The following is a 20433-nucleotide window of genomic DNA, read 5'->3' as shown; positions in this document are numbered from 1 at the left end:
CATTATTACTATATATTTTTTGAGAGATCAGTATAGGTTAAAAAGTAGTGTTCGGCCCTGTGTGTGTGTGTGTGTGTGTGTGTGTGTGTGTGTGCGCGTGTGCGTGCATGCGTGCATGCGTGTGTGCATGACATATCGTACATATTATGTTAAATGTACGACCGCAGAACGTACATCCTCCAGGGGTCAGTCGCCTGAATTGCCTCCACAGGATCAATAAAGGTATGTAGGGCATGGAATAATTGTCCTGCCAGGCTAGACCATAGACTGTAAAAAAATATGGACAAAGCGTTCCCCGGGTCTAACATGGACGTAAAATGAAGCCTGTTATTCCTGCACTGTAAGTCGCCATCTTTCTAGATCCGTTTTGGCCCAGCTGGCCATTGGCTGGCTCCGTTTTGGCCCAGCTGGCCATTGGCTGGCCCAGACAACGAGGCTGGACTTCCCCCCTTCTTCTCCGTTGGTTTTTATTTTGACTCGAGTGGGAGGGGAATCCCATAGACTGTAACGGTAGCCACGCCCCTCAGAACATACGCGACTTTATGGTCATTTTTTTAATTAATGGGACCATCATTTTCCAAAAAGAATATTATGACATTAGAAATGAGACTTTAAACTAGTAACTGGAAGCAGAAAGTATTCATGACCATGTTTATTAAGGTAATACAGTCTAGGTGAAGTTGGGTCCAAATACATGGACTTCTATGGGGCTATGGGTTTTTCTGGGTCCAATGACAGCGCCAAAACAGGCCATTATATGAACTACGATTTCCTTAGTGGCTTCACAAAATATCTGTCTGACTGCCCCCCTGGGCTAGACAAGGACATCACTCTGGCAGGTTGGTAAGTTCCGCTTCCTTTTGAGCAGAGAGTGGGAGGAGCTGGGAGGAGGTGTTCTTCCACAACACACACACGATATGTCCTCCCCATAAAACCCACCCTCCCCAGATCAAACAGGATACTGATTGGCAGTGACGAGGATTATATAATTAGGGGGTGTGTGATAGGCCAGGGTACAATAATGAGTAAACAGTTGATACACATTATACATAATATAGAGAGTATGCACATGCATCACTTTTCCACCGGGACAGGCCCCCCTCATCTAGAGTGGCAAAACATTGAGTAGCATGGAGCATTGGACTAAGTGTCTATGGTGGATTTTTATTAAACAAAAACATTGCAGATAGAGGATAATTCAAGCTTTCTGTACAGCTGCAATGTTGGTGAGTTTAACGTTGTTTAATACAATCAGATTTTCCGTTCAGATGTATGGGCTGTCACGGCCAGAAAGTCGTTTTTGACACTCAGTAGGCATTCCTGCATAACTTCCGGGTCACACACATAGCCTCGATAAGGACATGAATGCAAATAAATCAAATGAGAGGAACAACAGGTTATACATGACCTAACTGTGTGGACTATACATGACATACAGTCCAGTGCAGTACAGTAAAACCAACCCATCTGGTATTCTATGTACACAGAATGTTATAATGAACACCAAGAAGGGTCCCCCCCGACCTCTCTCTGGCTCTCTCTCTCTCTTGTGTGCTTTCCCTCCCTCTGCCTGCAGCTCCATTATAGACACATGTGTCTATAATTAAGTGGTTGAACAGCGGGCCCAAGTGCTAAATTAGATCATGGTGCAGAGAAAGAAGAGCTGGCTGGACGAGCTGTAGTCACAGACCTGGCCTCCCTCAGTGCCACCAGGGGGTCAAACACAGACCTTGTGGTGGTGGTGGAGCTGGAAGTGGAGGAGGTCTGCTCCATGCAACCCAACGACTGATAACCTTTATGGGGCTTTCACCGGCAGGGATACCCATGGGGCTCAAAGTTCAAGTGACGCTCGGAAAATGTGGGCCAACAGAGAGCTACTGGTCCAGATCTATACCCTGAGTCCTGCAAGTTGAATTGAAAAGGCCTCATGTTAAGAAAGGATAATCATTTTCATTTGGCTGGCGTCTGGACCTCATGTACATCTCTCACTAGTGCACCTGGTTGTTGAAGGCACATCATGGCTGGCAGGGACGTGCTGAAGTGGAGCTGTAGAGGCCCACTAGGTTGGTCCCTGTCCCATTGACATTGTAAAAGGTCATAATGTCTTGTGTCCGTGATGGGTACCGAGTGGCATTCCGACGCACCGGCTTTCCATGGCTGGTGGCTTCTGCGTGCGGTTAGGTTTAGGGTTAAGGCCTATTCATAGTCCAGTTTTCGGGGGAAAGGTGAAACTGAAACGGTGGTTAGTAAAAACAGAGACATGTGTTGTGTGAGTGGTGACCACCATGCCGTGATGTCATGTTGTAGTTTTAGGTGGTCACCTCTTCACCGAAAACTCAACTATATGAATAGACCTTTATGGACAGTGTTAGTATTGACCACATTGGAATGGCGGTGCGTCGGAATACAAGGCTTCGGATGCCGGTGTGTAACCGTCAGTGATTGTGTTCCAAAATAGACTCTAAAATAGACTCTCTTATCCAGAGTCAGTCGGGTGACTCGGGTCAATGTGTCAAGTGGCATGAACCCTAGTCAACTAACATCAGAGACAGTGGTCGAGTAAATAGATCGGTAAGAAATCAAATATGTGCTACAAAGGAACTATGAACTATTTCTCTCCTAATAGTTGTTTATTTTGTTTTGTTGTAAAGCAACTTTGGGTACTAAGAAAAGCACTATATAAATCTGATATATTATTATGATATGAGTTTGTTGTTTCTCAGGACAACGCTTACAAAGGATAAGTTGAAAAGGTTAATGCACAGGTCAATGTTTACAGAATGAAACCGACTGTAGGCTACAGTAGTAGTAAATTACATCACTGTCTGCTCAAAGATGGGCGAACAGACTTGCAGGACCAAAAATATCCTCGCCTGCGGCTATTCAAGCTCTGCAGGGTTAATAGGTGTCTGTCTCTTCCATTCTTCAACATTCTTACAAAGTAGTTAACCTTGCATCACCAGGCTTTACAAGAGGAAAGCCTTGTATTCGCTAATGGCCACAAAGTATCCTTGCCTTTGGCTATTCCAGCCCTGCAGGGATAATAAAGTGTCTCTTCCATTCCTCAACGTTCTTACAAAGTTAACTTCATGTCACCAGGCTTTCCACAGCGGATGAAAGCCTGGTATTTGCTACAAACTAGCCTATGTGATCCATAGAGCTATAAAGGATAGAGACCGAACCGGAGCGTTAGCCCCCCCCAATATTCATTTCAGTGGAAGTTGCTCAGTGGCGTTTTGAAGCACCCGGAAGACTGCCAGAAGTATAATTATAACTAAATGGCTCGAGCGAGCGGAAGTTTAGCCTAGCCTAGCCCCGGACCTCAATTTTGACGTCATGACATCATGAACGTCCGTCCACCTCCATTAAAGTGCTGCAATTCCTCATTTGGCCAGTAGGTAGTGGCAGCTTCAACGTTGGATAGCCTTACTGGGGGCTTGATGTGATCCGCTTTAGAAATAAAACAAGGTTCCGGTGTGGGTTCCGGTTATAGCGTCGCATTTTGTTCCCCACATAATGTGACTGAATTAGTTTAGCTAGATTATTATTATTAGCATAAAATATACATACAGAGACATACCAAATGATTATTAGCCTAAAAGATGGACATACCTAATGTTTATTGGCATAAAAGATGGATATACCAAATTATTATTAAAACAAACAAAACAAACGATTATGCCAAACTAAACACATTTTAAAACAAGAACTGCACTCTGTCGAGTGCCTACTTGCTTGTTGCACACAAGTAAACCATAAATGGCCTAATAGTGCGCAAGCAGAGTGCGCAAGTACTGCCGACCGCTACGAAATGTGGGCCAACAGAGAGCTACTGCTCCAGATCTATACCCTGAGTCCTGGAAGTTGTCTCAAAAGGCCTCATGTTAAGAAAGGATAGTCATTTTCATTTGGCTGGCGTATCTGGTTGACCATGCCCCCCTGGACCTTCTGCTCACAGTGCACCTGGTTGTTGAAGGCACATCATGGCTGGTCACTACAGTAAAGGCTGACGTGTGGAAATCCAGCCTGACACCGTGTTGCGGGTTCGAGTCCTGATCGCTACAACCTTTTCTGCGTGTCTTGTCTTCCCCCATCTCTCTCCCTGTTTCCTGTCAACCTATACTGTACATATCTATCAATAAAGGCAAAAAGCCCCAAAAATATATTAATATTGATTTGATATATTGATTTGTGTTTTGTGGTCTTCCAATCCAAAATAGACATACGCAGTTACAATTTAGGTCTTCAGTAGACACTCTTATCAATGAGTCAATTGGCGGGAACCATAGTCAACTAACATCAAGGGAAGTGGTTGAGTAAATAGAGCGATAAGACATCAAATACGGTATTCTACAAAGTAACTATGATACGATAGGAGTTAGTCGTTTCCAAGGACAACACTTACAAAAGGCTACAGTCGTTTTTCATTTTCTCTTTTCTATTTCTTTTGGAGAAGGAGGAGAGACCCGCACACCGCCACTTGCTGGTTCAAGAGTTTTCTTTTAAATAAGAGTCACAGCAACGTTTCAGCCTTTTGGCCTTCTTCAGGCATGAGTGACATTCTTCAACATTTTTACAAGTACTAAGTCATGACCTTTTCCTTGTTAACAGGCGATGTTGTTAAACATACAAATGCAGTCCCCTAGGCTCCATTGTAGCCTGACAGCGGTTTGCGGGTTACAGAGTAAAAGTGGTCATATCTGCGCGGCACCCCAAACTGTTTTGAAATAAATCCCGACGCTGATTGTGTTAATAAACAGAAAATAAATTTTCAGCATTGAGAGTAGCCATTTATCAGCTTAATTTTGTCGCCTCATTTCTTTGTGTCATCACTTACAATTCCACTTGTTTAATCTGTATTCTGGCTGCGTTCTCTTTCCCTGATTGGATAAAATTGGTATCCCGACCTGAAAATGCATACACAATATACTGTATATCCTTGTGAGACTTAAGGTAAAACCACAATCGGTCTTCAGTGATCGAGCTTGTTCAATGAGTATCAGTGGCCTGGCCGAGTGCGCACACTTGTACCTTTACTCCTGCGATTATGTGAGTGTATGAGGAGTTTTTGTCTTGTGCCGAAGAAGGACACTATTCCAATAGAGAATTGTGAAGCGCAATATTTATTAATTAATATAACAGAAGGGATTGATGCTTGGAAAGAAGAAGGATGATAGTGACAGTGTGGTGAGAAGGGTTGTTGTGAGCAAAGAATGGATGAGACCTCTTCTTGGCAATGGTGTATCCGGTACAGGCAGGGTATCAGCAAGTATCAGCACTTTGAATTTAAGCCTTTTTTGACCTTGAGTCACATGAACTGTATTTGTCCCTAAAGGGCAACTGGTTTTGCAACGTAAAAACAAACATGAAATGAAATGACATTAGTAAATGCAGCAGGATTAGCCTGGTTAATAAGCCAGACTCAAATCACACTGTCATGTGGTCAACGGCTGATTCGGTCTGGCCAGGCTACAGCCGGATTGCATCAATGAACAAGCATTATCATGAGTACACCAATAAGAACTAGAAAATACTGTTCCTGAAGAAAGGAACAGAAAGTCGTGTGGGCTCGACTCTCGAGTAGCTCGTTTCACACAATGAGCGGTGCCTTTGATCATCATCGAGCGGTACCTTTGATCATCACACACCGCAGGGGGTGCAGTGGCCTGGTGTCATGTCAGACCAACGGTTGTCCAGAACCGCCCCAAAAAGGCCTCTGCCCGGGCTCTGGACCTGGAACTGGAACTGGCCTGACATCATTCTGACATCTGCATATACTCAATATTTGGGCATGCCTGACAAAGAACTCCATATGGGCATAAAATAACTGCATTTATAACTTGCATCCTTCCAACTAAGCCAGTGCCCAACGGGCACCGCTGCAGAGGGAGGCTCCAACGCATAATATCTGGGTAGGGCATTCATTTCCAACTTGCATCGTTCCAAGTAGGCAAGTGCCCAACGGGGCACCGCTGTAGAGGCCCCACGGGCACCGCTCTAGTACAACGTAAATTCTCCATTCATTGTCAATGGGAATTTAATGTTTGTGTAAGACAAAAATCTACACTAATAGCTGAATATAGGAGGGGCTAGCGCCCTTCAAAAATATCACTTGTGTGAAGTGAGGGGCGCCTTTGTTTGCTTTTGTATGTCGCAGGACAACAAAAAGTCCATGGACTTGGCTGCCACATGACGTCCTGTCTGAAAGACAGACGTTGGAGGTGCTATTGACCCTCTCGGAATATGACAGTGAGAGAACGATGGACCCTGGACTTATATTAGATCATATTTGGAGAGACCCCCCCCCCTTTTTTGGGTGTCTCTAATGGGTTGTATGTATTGTGTATGAGATGGTTTTGTTTCGTTTTTTGAGTTGTTCATTTTGTGAATATGTTAATGTCTTGTCTCAAGTTGTCCGAGCACAAAATATGGAAAAAAAGAAAAGTCTGAAGGCCAGACGTTGGAGGGTCTAGCACCCCTCAAAAAGGGGGTAGCAGAGACGTACTCAATTCACAAGTGAGAAAACGGATGCTTAAAGCTGCTTTGTTGCCCTTCATTACAACTGGTTACATGAGGATAGCGTGAAACTAGACAAACAGACAAAACTATATTAGGAAATGCATAGGACTGGAATTGTGTGCAAAGCATAGCTGCCCGGCGCCTAAATACATGAACAATCATCCGACAAATCATCATCTGACAAACAATTGAAAAAAAATTATATGAGTTTTACTGCCCTCTAGATGTTTAAATAAAATGTCAAGCAAGGAACTAACCCAGCGTTATACAGTATACGGGGAGGTGGGGAAGTAGGTACAAAATTCCTGAAATTCCTTCTTTTGTCTGAGAGAAGAGAACAGAATGATATATGTAAAATATCTGTCTAATTGTATTAATTTTGGATGTGAAACGTGATAACAGATGAACCAAGATTGTAGAGCTTGCCTTACTAATATTTTACCAGGTTCTTAACACGAGAAGCTGTAATGAAAAAGGGACAAGGAAGTGTCTTGGATCGAGGACCAACATGAGTTGATATAAGCATTATTTTTGAGGGGCGCTAGCCCCTCCTATGCTTTGAGGGTTTGTAACATTGTCCTAACACAAACATTGAATGCCATTGACAATGAATGGCCAGTTTTTAGTGCTTGTGCAAACACTAACATTGAATGCCATTGACAATGAATGGCCAGTTTTGAGCCTTGTCTAAACACAAACATTTCGTAAACACAAACATTGAAGACGAAGGTGAGGACGCAAAATGTGATTGGCTGGAATGAGATGATGTATGATAAGAGCTTATATTTATTATACTTATATTTACAATACCAGTTCTGATATTTAAATGACAAGAAAAGTATCTGAATCAGGGAACCATGAAAAACCCTCTCGGAGGGTGGCCGGCCATAGCTGAGTGGGTAGAGAGGCCATCTGGGATTCGGAAGGTCGCCTGTTTGACACTCAATTCGTTCCCCGAGCAAGAGACTTGACCCCGAACAGCCTCCTCCACAGAAAAGTAATGTCACCTCCCACGAGGAGCAGAAAATAGTTCCCTCAATTCTAAATACGTTTTATTGGACCCCTGCAAAACTATAGGGTTGGGTTAAGAGAGGACCCAGGATACTGCAGATGTGGGAATTTATTTGTTATGGTCCTGCATGTCCGAAAGTTCAGAGAACAGTACAGTACGTGAGAATATTAAACTGATGAGTCAGGACATTCCAATTTAGCCTAATCTGCCTCTAAAAGGGGAACCCTGAACCCTAGACACGTACGGTGGAATCACAATTCGTCATGTTAGGACCAAAGGCTCCTTATTGGTAACGGGAATTGGTGGATCTTCCTCCATTCAGTTTATGGTTTAGTTTAGACTCACTTAAATATATAATGGCAGCATTAGAAAAGTTGACATACACATAGTAAGCCTTGCCGAACCATGGGCAAGACCTTATCTACCGTTTCTGTAACGTGAGGCAGAATATATACCCCCTGGACATGACGCTAGTATGACGCAGGGACCGACCCCCAGGGTTGGAATAACCCTTGATGCGTCTTTGGTATGACCCGGCCGGGGAATCGAACCCCGACCTCGCAGTCCCAGGGCAGACACTCTATAACAGGGGTGCCCAAAAGGTAGATTGTGATCTACCAGTAGATCACAAAGGCTGTGCAGGTAGATCACATGACATGGCCCTAAAAAATAATTAAAAAAGGAAAAAACTAAAGGCATCTGCCACTTGAATTATGGTGACGTCATTGATTGACAGACATCAAATAGGTGCTGTCGGCTCAAACCCACAATGAAATACTTTGTTTTCAAGAGTGTCGCGCACAAACATTACATAAGTTATACAAAACAAAACAGTACCAATTACAATTTCCCCCCTCTATATCTCATTCCGAGTGTGTTTGTCTTATATGTAACGCCAGCACTGCAATTCAAAAGCCCCTTCAGGTAAATTTTTTAACTATTTTCGGCAATGGGATAATTTTTTAGTGGGTAGATTCATTTTTAAAGTAGCTCTCAAGTCAAAAAAGTGTGGGAACCCCTGCTCTATAACTACAAGGCCACTGAGCTGGTTTAGAAGGGTTGACATACACATACAGGATAGTAAACCGGTTAGACTTGTACTATGCTAAATGGGGATATATATTCTTATTACATAAGATACATCTTATTACAGGACTATGACGCTCAAAAAGGAATGCCCCCACATGAGGTTAAGGTATATTTCTTCAGTGCTAAACAATGAACCCTGAATGGTCATGGGTAGAACATTGTGTGGAGATGGATGTTGGCTTGCAACCCCTATAGTTTGATGTTGACATTGAAGTCTGAACACTATGTACAGTATGTGTGTGTGTGTGTGTGTGTGTGTGTGTGTGTGTGTGTGTGTGTGTGTGTGTGTGTGTGTGTGCGTGCGTGTGTGTGTGTGTGTGTGTGTGTGTGTGTGTGTGTGTGTGTGTGTGTTTGTCTTGTTGTGTCTATATAATGCTTTTGTCATGTGTATCCTATTTCCTTCACTCTTGACGAATATATATTTTTCTGGATTCATGTACTGTTTTCAGTCCCTTGTGATGTTATGGAAAAAACAATAAATATAAAAGAAACAGACATAAAATGAGCCAGCCAGACAAGCCAAAGCCAAATTCTGGAGTTTCTTACAACTATTAGCTGTGTCTCAGCCTGCCACACTTGAATAGTTGAACCCATATCTTCAAGGCAAATTCTGACCTACTAACATTAGATGGTTAAGAAGTGTCTGACACCAGTGGGAGAATGGTCTGCCAGTGCCCTCTTACGTAAGTTTATAATTCAGAGACTTGGCTGACATATAACTGGCAGAAAAACATACCGGTAGTTCCGTTAATGGGGCAAAAAAGTACTCACACATGCATTGCAGGCACACACAAATGCAAATAACTTGTTTAATCTTAAAGCACAGTAACCGACAGCTTATTGAAAATGGGTATGAGTGTGTGTGTGTGTGTGTGTGTGTGTGTGTGTGTGTGTGTGTGTGTGTGTGTGTGTGTGTGTGTGTGTGTGTGTGTGCGTGTGTGCGTGCATAACACACACACACACACACACACACACACACACACACACACACGCACACACAAATTTACATATGTGTGTATGTGTGTGATTGGCAGGCAGCTTGCAGTGCTATATACTAGGGGTTATGAAAATTGTACTCATAAATTAGAATAATTTTTAGTTTAACATCAGGGTTTTTGTTGGCATAAAAAAGCCTTTTTGTACTTGCGTGTGCTTGTCTACAGTACATCTCTTTGTATACATACTGTACATGCACAATTGCACATATTTGTGTGCACGCGAGTGGGTGTATTTATGCGCCGATGGTTGTGTGTGTACTCAATGCTCTCCATATAGAATGCAGTGTTCTTTTCCTTCATGCATGGGGGGGCTCTTTTCAGAGCCCAGTGGTATCTCTCTCTCTCTCGTGTGCCTTGATGGCGACACCCATAGAGGGCTCTGTGTAATCTAGTAACTCTCCACAGTTCTCATTTTCTTCTAGCCTTGATGACCATGCAGACTTATGCAAATTAAGGCTGACACACACGCACACGCACACGCACACACACACACACACACACACACACACACACACACACACACACACACACACACACACACACACACACACACACACTCTGAATGACGCTTGCCATTAAACTACTGAATAGTCACCACCTCACTTGTGTGAAGTTGTGTCTAACCTCTGCTGCATGTCAGTGCTGGTTTGTGCCATGTGTATTCATTAGATATCTTATCTTTGCCTCTCTCTGGCAAGCTCCTCCCTCCACCCTCCCTTCCTATGCCTCTTTCTGAAAAGAGCGAAATCGATGGAGCTTGCACAAAAACTAATGACGTGACAATAACATTGATTCTGATTGTTTTATTCCATTTCATGACATGCGAAGTGAACAGAACAAGTTCTGTGTTGCACAAACAAGTCATGTCACAGACAAAACGGACATCAACTTAATGTGTACTTAATGTACACACAATAGAGAATATCTATGTGACTCTGTTCACCATGGCCGCAGTCTTAAGGCCAGAACACACCAATGTAACTAACCACAACTCCTTGCAACAAAAACGTTTTAAGGCCAGTCCACACCAATGCAACTCCTTGCAGCTGCCATTGGGGATAATGGTTACAAGTAGTAGCATGTTGCAAGGAGTTGGTGCAATGGTGTGGACTGGCCTTTAAACTCATGCTTCTGCTGCTGTCACCCATGATTTTGACTCCCCTACTGATGATTTCAGAGCAGCAGCTGTGTGCAAGCACAGCTTTCACACCCCCCAACCCTCTCACTCTCAGCATGACCCCACACTAAAAAGGTACACATTTCTATGCCATTTGCTTTGCTCTGCAGACTTAATAAAACGTATTTTCAGAGGATGCTTAGACCAGAGGTAAATTCCCAACCAACCACCAGTCCGCGGACCGCTACCAGTCTGTGGACATATACCGGTACACAAGGCAGAGCGGGAATTCTGTTTCTCGGCAGTGAATATAACCTTCCAGTGGAGAAAAGTTGTCTCTGTCGCAATACCAAGTATTCACCGGTGATGTCAGGTCACTGTGGTTTACCAGCAGGAAGCTTGTTTAAAACAGTCCTTGCTCCGTGTTGCATAAGCACAACAGTGAGATCACTGTCGAATCCTTGTCATCTTTATCGCAGCTTTAGTTTCAGGTGCGTTCATGATCAGATGCGTCACAACAAGCTGTCCTATATAGTTAGTGTAAATGAAACACTAAACAGGATTATTATTATTCCATGTCAACATTCAAGTATACAACTATCAGAAGATAGTTACCTTAACCCAGGTAAGGTAATGTGTCACGTTGCAAAGTCTCCCACCTGTCAAAAGTCATTTCTGAAAACGAAAATAGCCTATCTATCTACAAGGTCACAACTTCACAATGTGTAGATATAACGCTGTTTACAATTTAGGCATTTAGCAGACGCTCTTAATCCAGAGCGATTTACAGTAAGCAATAACAAAAAACATGGTAATACATCAAATACATAAAAAATTTCATCATGAATCATATGTAAGCTAGTAAGAACAGTGGAATATCTATAAATTAACATAGGCTATGTCTACATGAAAATGCTATCTAAGTTAGTTCAGGTTTGATTGATTAACAGTTTGCAGAATTACAGTACGTTTTAAGCACAACTCAATACAAAAACTGTTAACTGTGAGTGGATGACCCAATAGAGCACTACACTTGTTTACAAGAGCGTCCACCTTGTCAATGATATAACATTATGTAGTGATATAACAATATATAAATAGCAGCCAATCTGTGTCTCGTCTTGGTACGATTACTGCTCCAGGGTGTTTATTACCACATGCATGCATACAATACAGTTGGTAGAAAAGTGGCAGGCAGTGAAATTCTTGTACTTCCGAGCTTCCTCAGCAGCATGGATAACAATAAAAAACTAGAAAAGTCGCAATTTTGAAAGATTGCAAAGTGTGGTTGCCGCAATCGCTTATAGGCCTCTCCCACACATTTTGCTAGCCAAGTACAATGTCACGTAACCCCTGTGATCATGTGTAAGTAATTTGGAGGGGATTTATATCCCCAAAAATCTAATCGTTCATGATTTGTAAAATAGGCCCCTCCCACTAACTACGGACAACGATTACGGCCGAACAATACAGACTACCAAAATGTTGTGGTTTCATTGGATGGGTCCGGAGATCATGTGTAGCGATTTCTGTGAGATTTTGACAAAATCTGTAGGTGGAGGAGCAAAAAGTGTTTTTTGAAGAAAATTCAAAGAAAAAATCCTGACCCAAGGAATCCAGCGAAATATTATGTAGATTTTACGACCAACGGTTCAAGAGTTATAAGCCAAAACATAAAGTGGGCTGTTATAGTGCCACCATGAGGCCGACCGATATAATTATAAGTTAATTCATTTTAGTTAAATTAATTATTATGAACCTCCCCATAGCCCTTACGGTCAGTGAGTTTTTGCATTTTCCCATTCATGTCAATGGGGAAATTTCATTCACAAATACATTAATTTCAATTAAACTATACAACATTTCTCTTAGCAATGAGAGAGAGCACACCATTTCCGGTCGATTTGACATATGGCTCAAGTGCGTACCGTCAAAACTGTGGGAGGACTAGTGCGACAAAATACGTTACTCTAGTGAGTGAAAATAAAGTGTTACAATTATAATAGTCTGGTTGCCTTGTTAGGGCAACTACACTAAAAAGATGACTCCACTTGAAATGGAGACTCATTCATGGGGTGAATGAATGAGTAAATACAGTAAGAGGTGTCTACACACACCCCAGGGTGTGTGTAGACTTTCCCTCAGTAAGAGCACCCCCCAGAGTGTGTAGACTTTCCCTCGAGTCTTGAAGTTGAGAATGCTGAGCCACCATTTGAAGCCTTGACACAGGTGGTGGTGGGGGATGGGGCTTGGGCTCTGAACTAGAATACACTGAATGACGGCAGCAGCAACACAGAGATCAAACAAGGGCAAGTATAAAGACCAGCTATCTTTTGGGTTTAGTTCCCAACTTCCCAAACTTCCCATGGATACGTGTTAAAAGACGTAAATTCGCAGACTAAACAAACAGAGGTTAAATTTGAAATACGTGATAGTCTTCCTGATTAACACTGGAATTAATACACAGGACCCCAATGGAAATAAATAAGCCATAGGCTTTCTTGGGTTATCCTTTTAGCATCCTTTTGTATTTATTTTATTTTAATCTGTACCTCTGTGCCTTTTATACAATCTGTTAATAAAGTATTCAATATCAGTAAAATCAATAAATCAATAGATCAATCAATCAATCAACAAACCAATCAATCAATCAACCATTAGCTTGTGCTAACCTTCATATAAATTAGACTTTTGTAACAAAGTAATGGGAATTAAAATAGAAATTCAACGCCCATAAATCAATTCAAAGCTGAACTTGCATCTTCACAGATCATAAATCAGTAGGAATTAAATCCTGCACAGTGTATATTACACACCGTATACTGTATATTGATATACTGTATATAAATAGTGCCGTTGCATAAGTGGATCCTAGCAGAGATATGTGGATCGTACTCAGTACTGAACTTCTTAGAATAGGTTCTAGGTCAGACTGGATCTGTCTGGCTTCATTCTCCACCAGGCTCTTGCTGAAGATGGGGCATTTCCAGTGATTGTTGATTTTTTTAATGGTAGCCTACCACGGAATGCCACGCGCATGCACACGCACACGCGTGCATCGCGGCATGCACACAGAACGGCTGCATAGCCTAAGCCTATTGTTAAATAGTGTATGAGAGTTTTAGATACACAAACACAAAAGTAGACTTAAAATAGTCAGACAAACGACATTTTTTAACACAACACACTGCTTCATTTCCAAACATACCTCCCAAGTCATCAATGGAATCTATATTTCTATCTGACCCATTGGTCAAAGGAGGTGTTTCTATTATTTATAATTCTCTCTCATGTTTAGATAATAATGCCTCCTTGGAGTATTTTAAAACTTTAAAAACATTTGTCAAAGGAAAAACTCAACAGAATGTATTCAAATGTGAATCCAGCCTGCGACAGATGTGGCCAGTCGCCGGCCACTCTAGCTCATACAGTATGTTCTGGCACTGCACTAAACTAACATCATATTGGCAAAGTATATTTAAATCACTGTCAGACATTGTTGGAAGACCTTTTGAACCAGATCCACTGACAGCAGTTATGGGGGTCAGGGGGCCCGGGGTCAAACTGTCTACTTTCCAATATAACATGGTAAAATAAGTGACTCTACTGGCTCACAGACTGACACTGTTGAATTGGAAACAAGCACAGGTTCCGACTCACACTTCACTTATGAGAGATGTTATGCACTACTTACAATTGGAAAAGATAAAGTTTGAATTGAGAGGGAGTGAAGATAGATTTTACCAGACATGGCAACCCTTCATTGAATAATTTCAAAATCAGGTGCACGCTAACCCCTCCTACACAATAGATAGCACAATAGAAAAGAAGAAAACTGAGTGTTTTTTCTTTATTAAATTGTTTCTCATTTAAAAAAGAATAATGTCTGTAATTCACTTAATTTACAACAACATGTTGGAAAAGTTTGAGAGCAAGAGTGTCTGTCCTGTTGTCTGTTTTGTTTGTCTGTTCACACTTTAAATGTTTTTAGTTTTTTCATGTTTATCACATTTATATGTCTTTTTTATTATGTATTATATGTGGAACATTTACATTGCCTGTCATCTTTTTTCATTTTATATAACTGAACTACTCATTATCATTGTCGATAATATTCTGATGTCATACAAAAAATGGCTAATAAAAACAGTATTAAAAAAGAAACAGTCACCGGACAAACATCTTTACTGCACACTAGCGAAACTAAAAAGTATGCTTTGGACGAATCACGAAAATGAATCTGTTCTTTGATGGAGGAGGAGGCATTCTTCTTGTGTGCTGAACACCACACAGCAGCAGTATAGCCTACTGGAGCCATATAGCCTACTGCTGTAAGTATGCATGCTTACCGTATAGGCTACGTGCGCTCAGGTAAACAGTAAAAGCTGCTGTTATGCAAAATAGTTGAATTTGGCACGGTACTTGACACGGTGTGAAGATGGGGCGCCAGTAAACCTAGACCACTGGGTACTTGGTGCGTCTTGGAATTGTCTGGTGACACGAGGTTGGACCGTCCCGTTCCGTCCCTGCACGTGCACGTCAAAAGAATTACTGCCACCACGGCATGGTACTGCGTTCTACGAGCATGACACCACTGGTCATTTCATAAGCAAACCCTCAGCCATTGCACAGTGGCCATGCACTTGAAGAGCAGGGGGGAAAATAGGCAGGGAAGGAGCGGGGGATTTGAAATGGGAAGCTTATATAGGGAATGTTATAATGGATCAATTTTATTCTCCCAGATGCCATCTACTCATCAATCAACAGGTTCACTTCCGTCTTTCACACTTATGATGGCGGCGTGGATTCCCTTGAGGGCGAGTGCAAAGGGGAAGTCAACAAGTGCATGCTGAATGACTGATGGAGCCCAGCCAAAGCTCACAAAGGGTAAAGGTTGCAAGATATTTTGACTGCTGCTCCCACCCCGTCTGCTCTCTGCTTCACTGCACTGAACAGGTGAAGATGTTTACAGTGCAACATGTGGAGATGTCAACAATCTTGCTATGAAGTCACAGTGCGTGATCAACATGCTGAACTATCACGGCGTGACACCGCTACACAAGCCAAGCACTTTATGGATAAGTGGTAAGGCAGTGACAGAAATCACCCATAGTGTTTTTCCCAGCCTACTCTAGGATGTCATCTTTTCTTTTATTGGCATCATCGTTATTTATTTCACAGTGTTCAGAGTTCAGACAACAGATTTGGCAACACAAACTTGCATATATGCTCCCCCAACCTACATCTACTCGAAACCCATAACTAAATAATATTGCACAGACACATAGCTTTCAGTCATACTGCTCAAATAAGCTATACATTTAACCCATTTAATACTACATGGTACTATAAATGCGCATGTGTGTGCGTGTGTGTGTCTAAGAACCGCCCGACCGCTCGGCTTCAAACTCAAATCACGTGTCTCCTTCGATATGCGTGACATTAAGGCCACTTTGTCACTCCCAACAGGGAGAAGTTCTATAGTGAGGATGGAAAACTCACTATTTCGCTCCCTCTCCACCCACCTTCTGTGTCCTTATGGATACTCGGTCAACTCGGAAGCACCCCAGAGGATTTGAAAAGGAGGCTGTTAGTATAGACTTCAATTTCAGCATTCAACACCATGTTCCACCTCCAGAGTCAACACCAAGTTCAGGGTCCTAGGACTCAACCCCAGCCAGTGCAGCTGGATTTCAGACTTACTGTGCCAGGTGGTGAGGATGGAATCCAACACCTATGTTGACTCTCTGACCCACAACACTAGTACCCCCAGGGTGTCCAGATACCCCTCTTCTACTCCCATTATACCCGTGACCGCGCACCGCTCTAACTTGGGGATTAGGTTCGCAGACGACACAAGCGTTGTAACAGCCTACAGGAGAGAGGTCGTCAAACCTGATACAGCGAAGTCTGGAGAACATCCTCTCTCACAGTGTCGACGAGACCAAGGAGCAGATCGGGGACTGCGGGGAGTGGGAGAGAGGAGGGAGGCTGGACACCATCGCCATCAACAGGTCTGCTGTATAGACGGACTCAGCACAGCATTACTTGACATTCACATCACGAGGACCTCTCATGAGGATCTAGGATGATCAGCACACAAGTGAAAAGGGCACAGCAATGCCAATGCCTCTTTCACCTCAAGTGGTGGAAGTTCAGCATGGTGTACACAAGATCAGATACAAGCCTTCAACAGAGGCACTACCGAGAGCATTCTAACTGGATGCATCACCACCTGGCATATGAACTGCATTGGCCTCGTCTGCAAAGCACTGCTCAGTGCATCAGTGGACGTGAGCTTCACTCCATTCAGGATACTAGGCTAATGCCTGTAGCCTGGAATGATGCCCGTTGAGAAGGCATGACCCTCCAGTTATGCAATACCCGTTGTATGCATACTGATACTGTACTGATAAGTGTCAACACATTATTACGCAATTATGCTAAAATTCATTACCTTGTTATGCGCTCATGATTTTATTACCCTTTCTGAACCCTGCATTTTGAACCATTATTACATTACGAGTTATTACCAGGCCCGAACGGAATACGCGGCCGCGGTGTTCCGAGGATTCTTAACACGTTCATGTTGTAGTTTACTTTACCAAGGCCAGCGTAATATTAACCAGTGGACCCATCCCGTGCCTCCTCCCCTCATTCTGTGAGCTGCTTTTATTCAGATGGGGGGGGGGTGTTGTTTCTTGTTTGCCAACACTCATGGATTACCTAACAGAAATGTCGAGCGTCTGAAGCAGCTAGCCCATTTGCTAGCTGGTTTGGTTAACATGCTGAACTAAAAAACAAAACAAAACAAAAATGTGTTTTGATCACTCCGAGATGCGAAAGAGAGCTGAGAGAGAGAGTGTGTGTTTGGAGAGACTGCATGCGTCTGCGAGCGACAGCGTGCGTGAGAGAGAGAGAGAGAGCGAGAGAGAGAGAGAGATAGAGAGAGCTGAGAGAGATGAACAAAGTGTGTTTTGAGAGACTGCATGCGATGTGCGTGCGAGAAAGTGTGTGTGTGTGTGTGTGTGTGTGCACGCGCGCGAGCGAGTGTGTGTGTTTGGAGAGAGCGTGCGTGCGAGAGAGAGAGAGAGAGAGTGTGTGTGTGTGAGAGAGAGAATATGAAATCTTTTTATAGTTTCACAAGATATTATTACTCAAAATGTTCAATATTTATTTCTACATATATTGTTTTATCTTGATTGTCTCGTTCCACTTTTGCTTTGGCAATGTAAACGTATGTTTTCTCATGCCAGACAATAAATCTAATTTGATTTTAATTGAATTGAATTGAGAGAAAACCTTTAGCTGAGAGAGATGAAGCAGGAGCCAGGGACCCCATATACAATGTTGTTGCAGATTAAACTTTTCAATAGATTTCATAGATAGCTTGCCCACTCTGTTTTGGTGCCTACCTTTCCCTGGTGCCCAGTCTGCCCTCCTTTCCCTAGTGCCCACTCTGTTTTGGTGCCTACCTTTCCCTGGTGCCCAGTCTGCCCTCCTTTCCCTAGTGCCCACTCTGTTTTGGTGCTTATCTTTCCCTGGTGCCCAGTCTGCCCTCCTTTCCCTAGTGCCTACTCTGTTTTGGTGCCTACCTTTCCCTGCATCGTGCCCAGTCTGCCCATGCACCTTTCCCTAGTGCCCACTCTGTTTTGGTGCCTACCTTTCCCTGCATGGTGCCCAGTCTGCCCATGCACCTTTCCCTATTGCCCACTCTGTTTTGGTGCCTACCTTTCCCTGCATGGTGCCCAGTCTGCCCATGCACCTTTCCCTAGTGCCCACTCTGTTTTGGTGCCTACCTTTCCCTGCATGGTGCCCAGTCTGCTCATGCACCTTTCCCTAGTGCCCACTCTGTTTTGGTGCCCACGACAGTGTTGTGTTGGATTCATGTTCAGTATTTTTAGACGCTCACTTAGTCGCAGCATGAGGCATCGTTTGTGAACTTGTAGATCTGCTATTTTCGACTAATGTTACCCTCAGAACAGGGACGCTAGGGTTTTAACAAATTGTCTTAGTTTTGCAGTATGATCTATACTAGGACTGAAACCCTGGCTGCCTGCCTCCCCAAGGCCCATGTACTGCTGAGAGGAAGACGTTTGTGTTGTATTTTATAAAGGCTCTGGTTGAGGCAGATATTCCTCTTGAGAAAGCCCACAAGCTGGCCCCTGGCTATCTGGCTGGCAGGCTGACTGGCTGACTGACTGGCTATATAACTGACTGGCTATAACTGACTGGCTGGCTAACTGGCTGGCTGGCTGGCTGGCTGACTGACTGGCGGAAAGCCACTGGCTGGCTGGCTGGCTAAGTATATGTATGTTCATGTTGGACCCATTGTAATTTCATTTCACATTTGTGATTTGTACTAAAGAATGTTCATGAAGGAGTGAATTATTATTGATGGCATAATGGCATTATGGCATTCCTGTAGTTCCAGTTAGCTCATAACATTAGCTGCTGTCGCCACTCGCTCCACGTTGCAGCGTTCAGAGTATGGGTTTTTATGCCGTTCAGACCTCCTGGCTTAGGAGGCAGCCAATCATGACTAGGTCGCTAGTAATGTCGCTAGAAGGCAGCGAATCATCACTAGGTTGTGTTTAGAGTTGTCTTTACGGTCGTCAGTATTGTTGCGTGCAAATGTAGGCCAGTGTGTGTGTTCTAAGTTTTATCGGAGGAGGGTATGCCATCATTAATGCCTCCCACACGCACCCAATCAAATAACCGTTGTAACAAAACAAAATGTTCCACAGCCTGTGCTGTCGATGCTTCTGCAAATTTCATTCCTGGGGATTATTTGAAAGGTTTAAAGCACTCGCATGGTGCGACTCAGAACTCTTGCAGAAGTGTTACTGAGTGACCCTGTAGTTGCAGAGACAGGTGTCAATAGCCACAGCACACACGAGCTGCACATTACCACATGAAAAAGGCTATTGGAAGTCTACATTCTTGTCAGATACACTACTACTTCGGATGCTTAGTTGGCGGTATACGATTGTTTTCAACATTTCTGGGATGTGCTACCACGTATATAGCGTAACATGGTAGAACACGCCATTAACTGTACATCAGCTAAAACATGAACAGTTTCATGTAAAAACATGAACACTTTGTTAAAATGGAGTTTGAAATTATAATGGGTTTGTATAGGAAGGGGGCGGCAAGGCAGCTAAAATAAATATCAAGTATCTAAATACTGAATCAAGCAACTTAAAAACTGTCCGTGGTGTTCACAAAAGCCTGAGTGGACGATAAAATGGCCCAATTTCCTTTTTAATATGAAATAGTCAAGAACACAGGAGTCTGTCCCCGTTTTAATGCACTAGATGCCTGGGAGTCCAACACCTACAGTACCATCAGCTCCCAGAACTTACCGACTTTCCACACCCAAGCCACACTACTCATACACTGGCATTGAGGCATAATACAGCATTGATATTAAAATAAAATAATTTTACTTTTGAGTACTTAAGTATTTCTAAAAAAGGTACTTCTGTACTTCAAGTGAAATTTGCCCATAAGACATAAGAGTAATGGCCTGGGCCACGGCTGAGCGGTCCAGGCACCTATAGGCCGGTAATCCAGCCTGACGGCGTGTCGCGGGTTCGAGTCCCGAGCCCGTCGGCCTTTGTCGCATGTCTTCCCCCCATCTCTCTCCCCCTTTCCTGTCTAATTACTGTACCCTATCAATAAAGGCAAAAACA

The 20433-nt window shown here is 43.1% G+C and overlaps 1 protein-coding gene across 1 annotated transcript in view; it reads left to right on the top strand.

The window, feature by feature from the left end:
- Nucleotides 1–9332, top strand: part of gaa2 (alpha glucosidase 2) — a 411077-nt gene extending 401745 nt beyond the window's left edge. The window contains exon 22 of the transcript XR_014569286.1: nt 9321–9332. The gene's annotated coding sequence lies outside the window, so the exon portion shown is untranslated. The remainder of the gene's footprint in view (nt 1–9320) is intronic.
- The last annotated feature ends 11101 nt before the right edge of the window (nt 9333–20433 follow it).

The sequence above is a fragment of the Protomyctophum parallelum genome (genome assembly GCF_964188405.1).
Source record: "Protomyctophum parallelum genome assembly, chromosome: 5".
NCBI classification, from domain to species: Eukaryota; Metazoa; Chordata; class Actinopteri; order Myctophiformes; family Myctophidae; genus Protomyctophum; species Protomyctophum parallelum.
The sequence above is the reverse complement of the archived record's forward strand: the minus strand, read 5'-3'. Positions and strand labels throughout refer to the sequence as shown.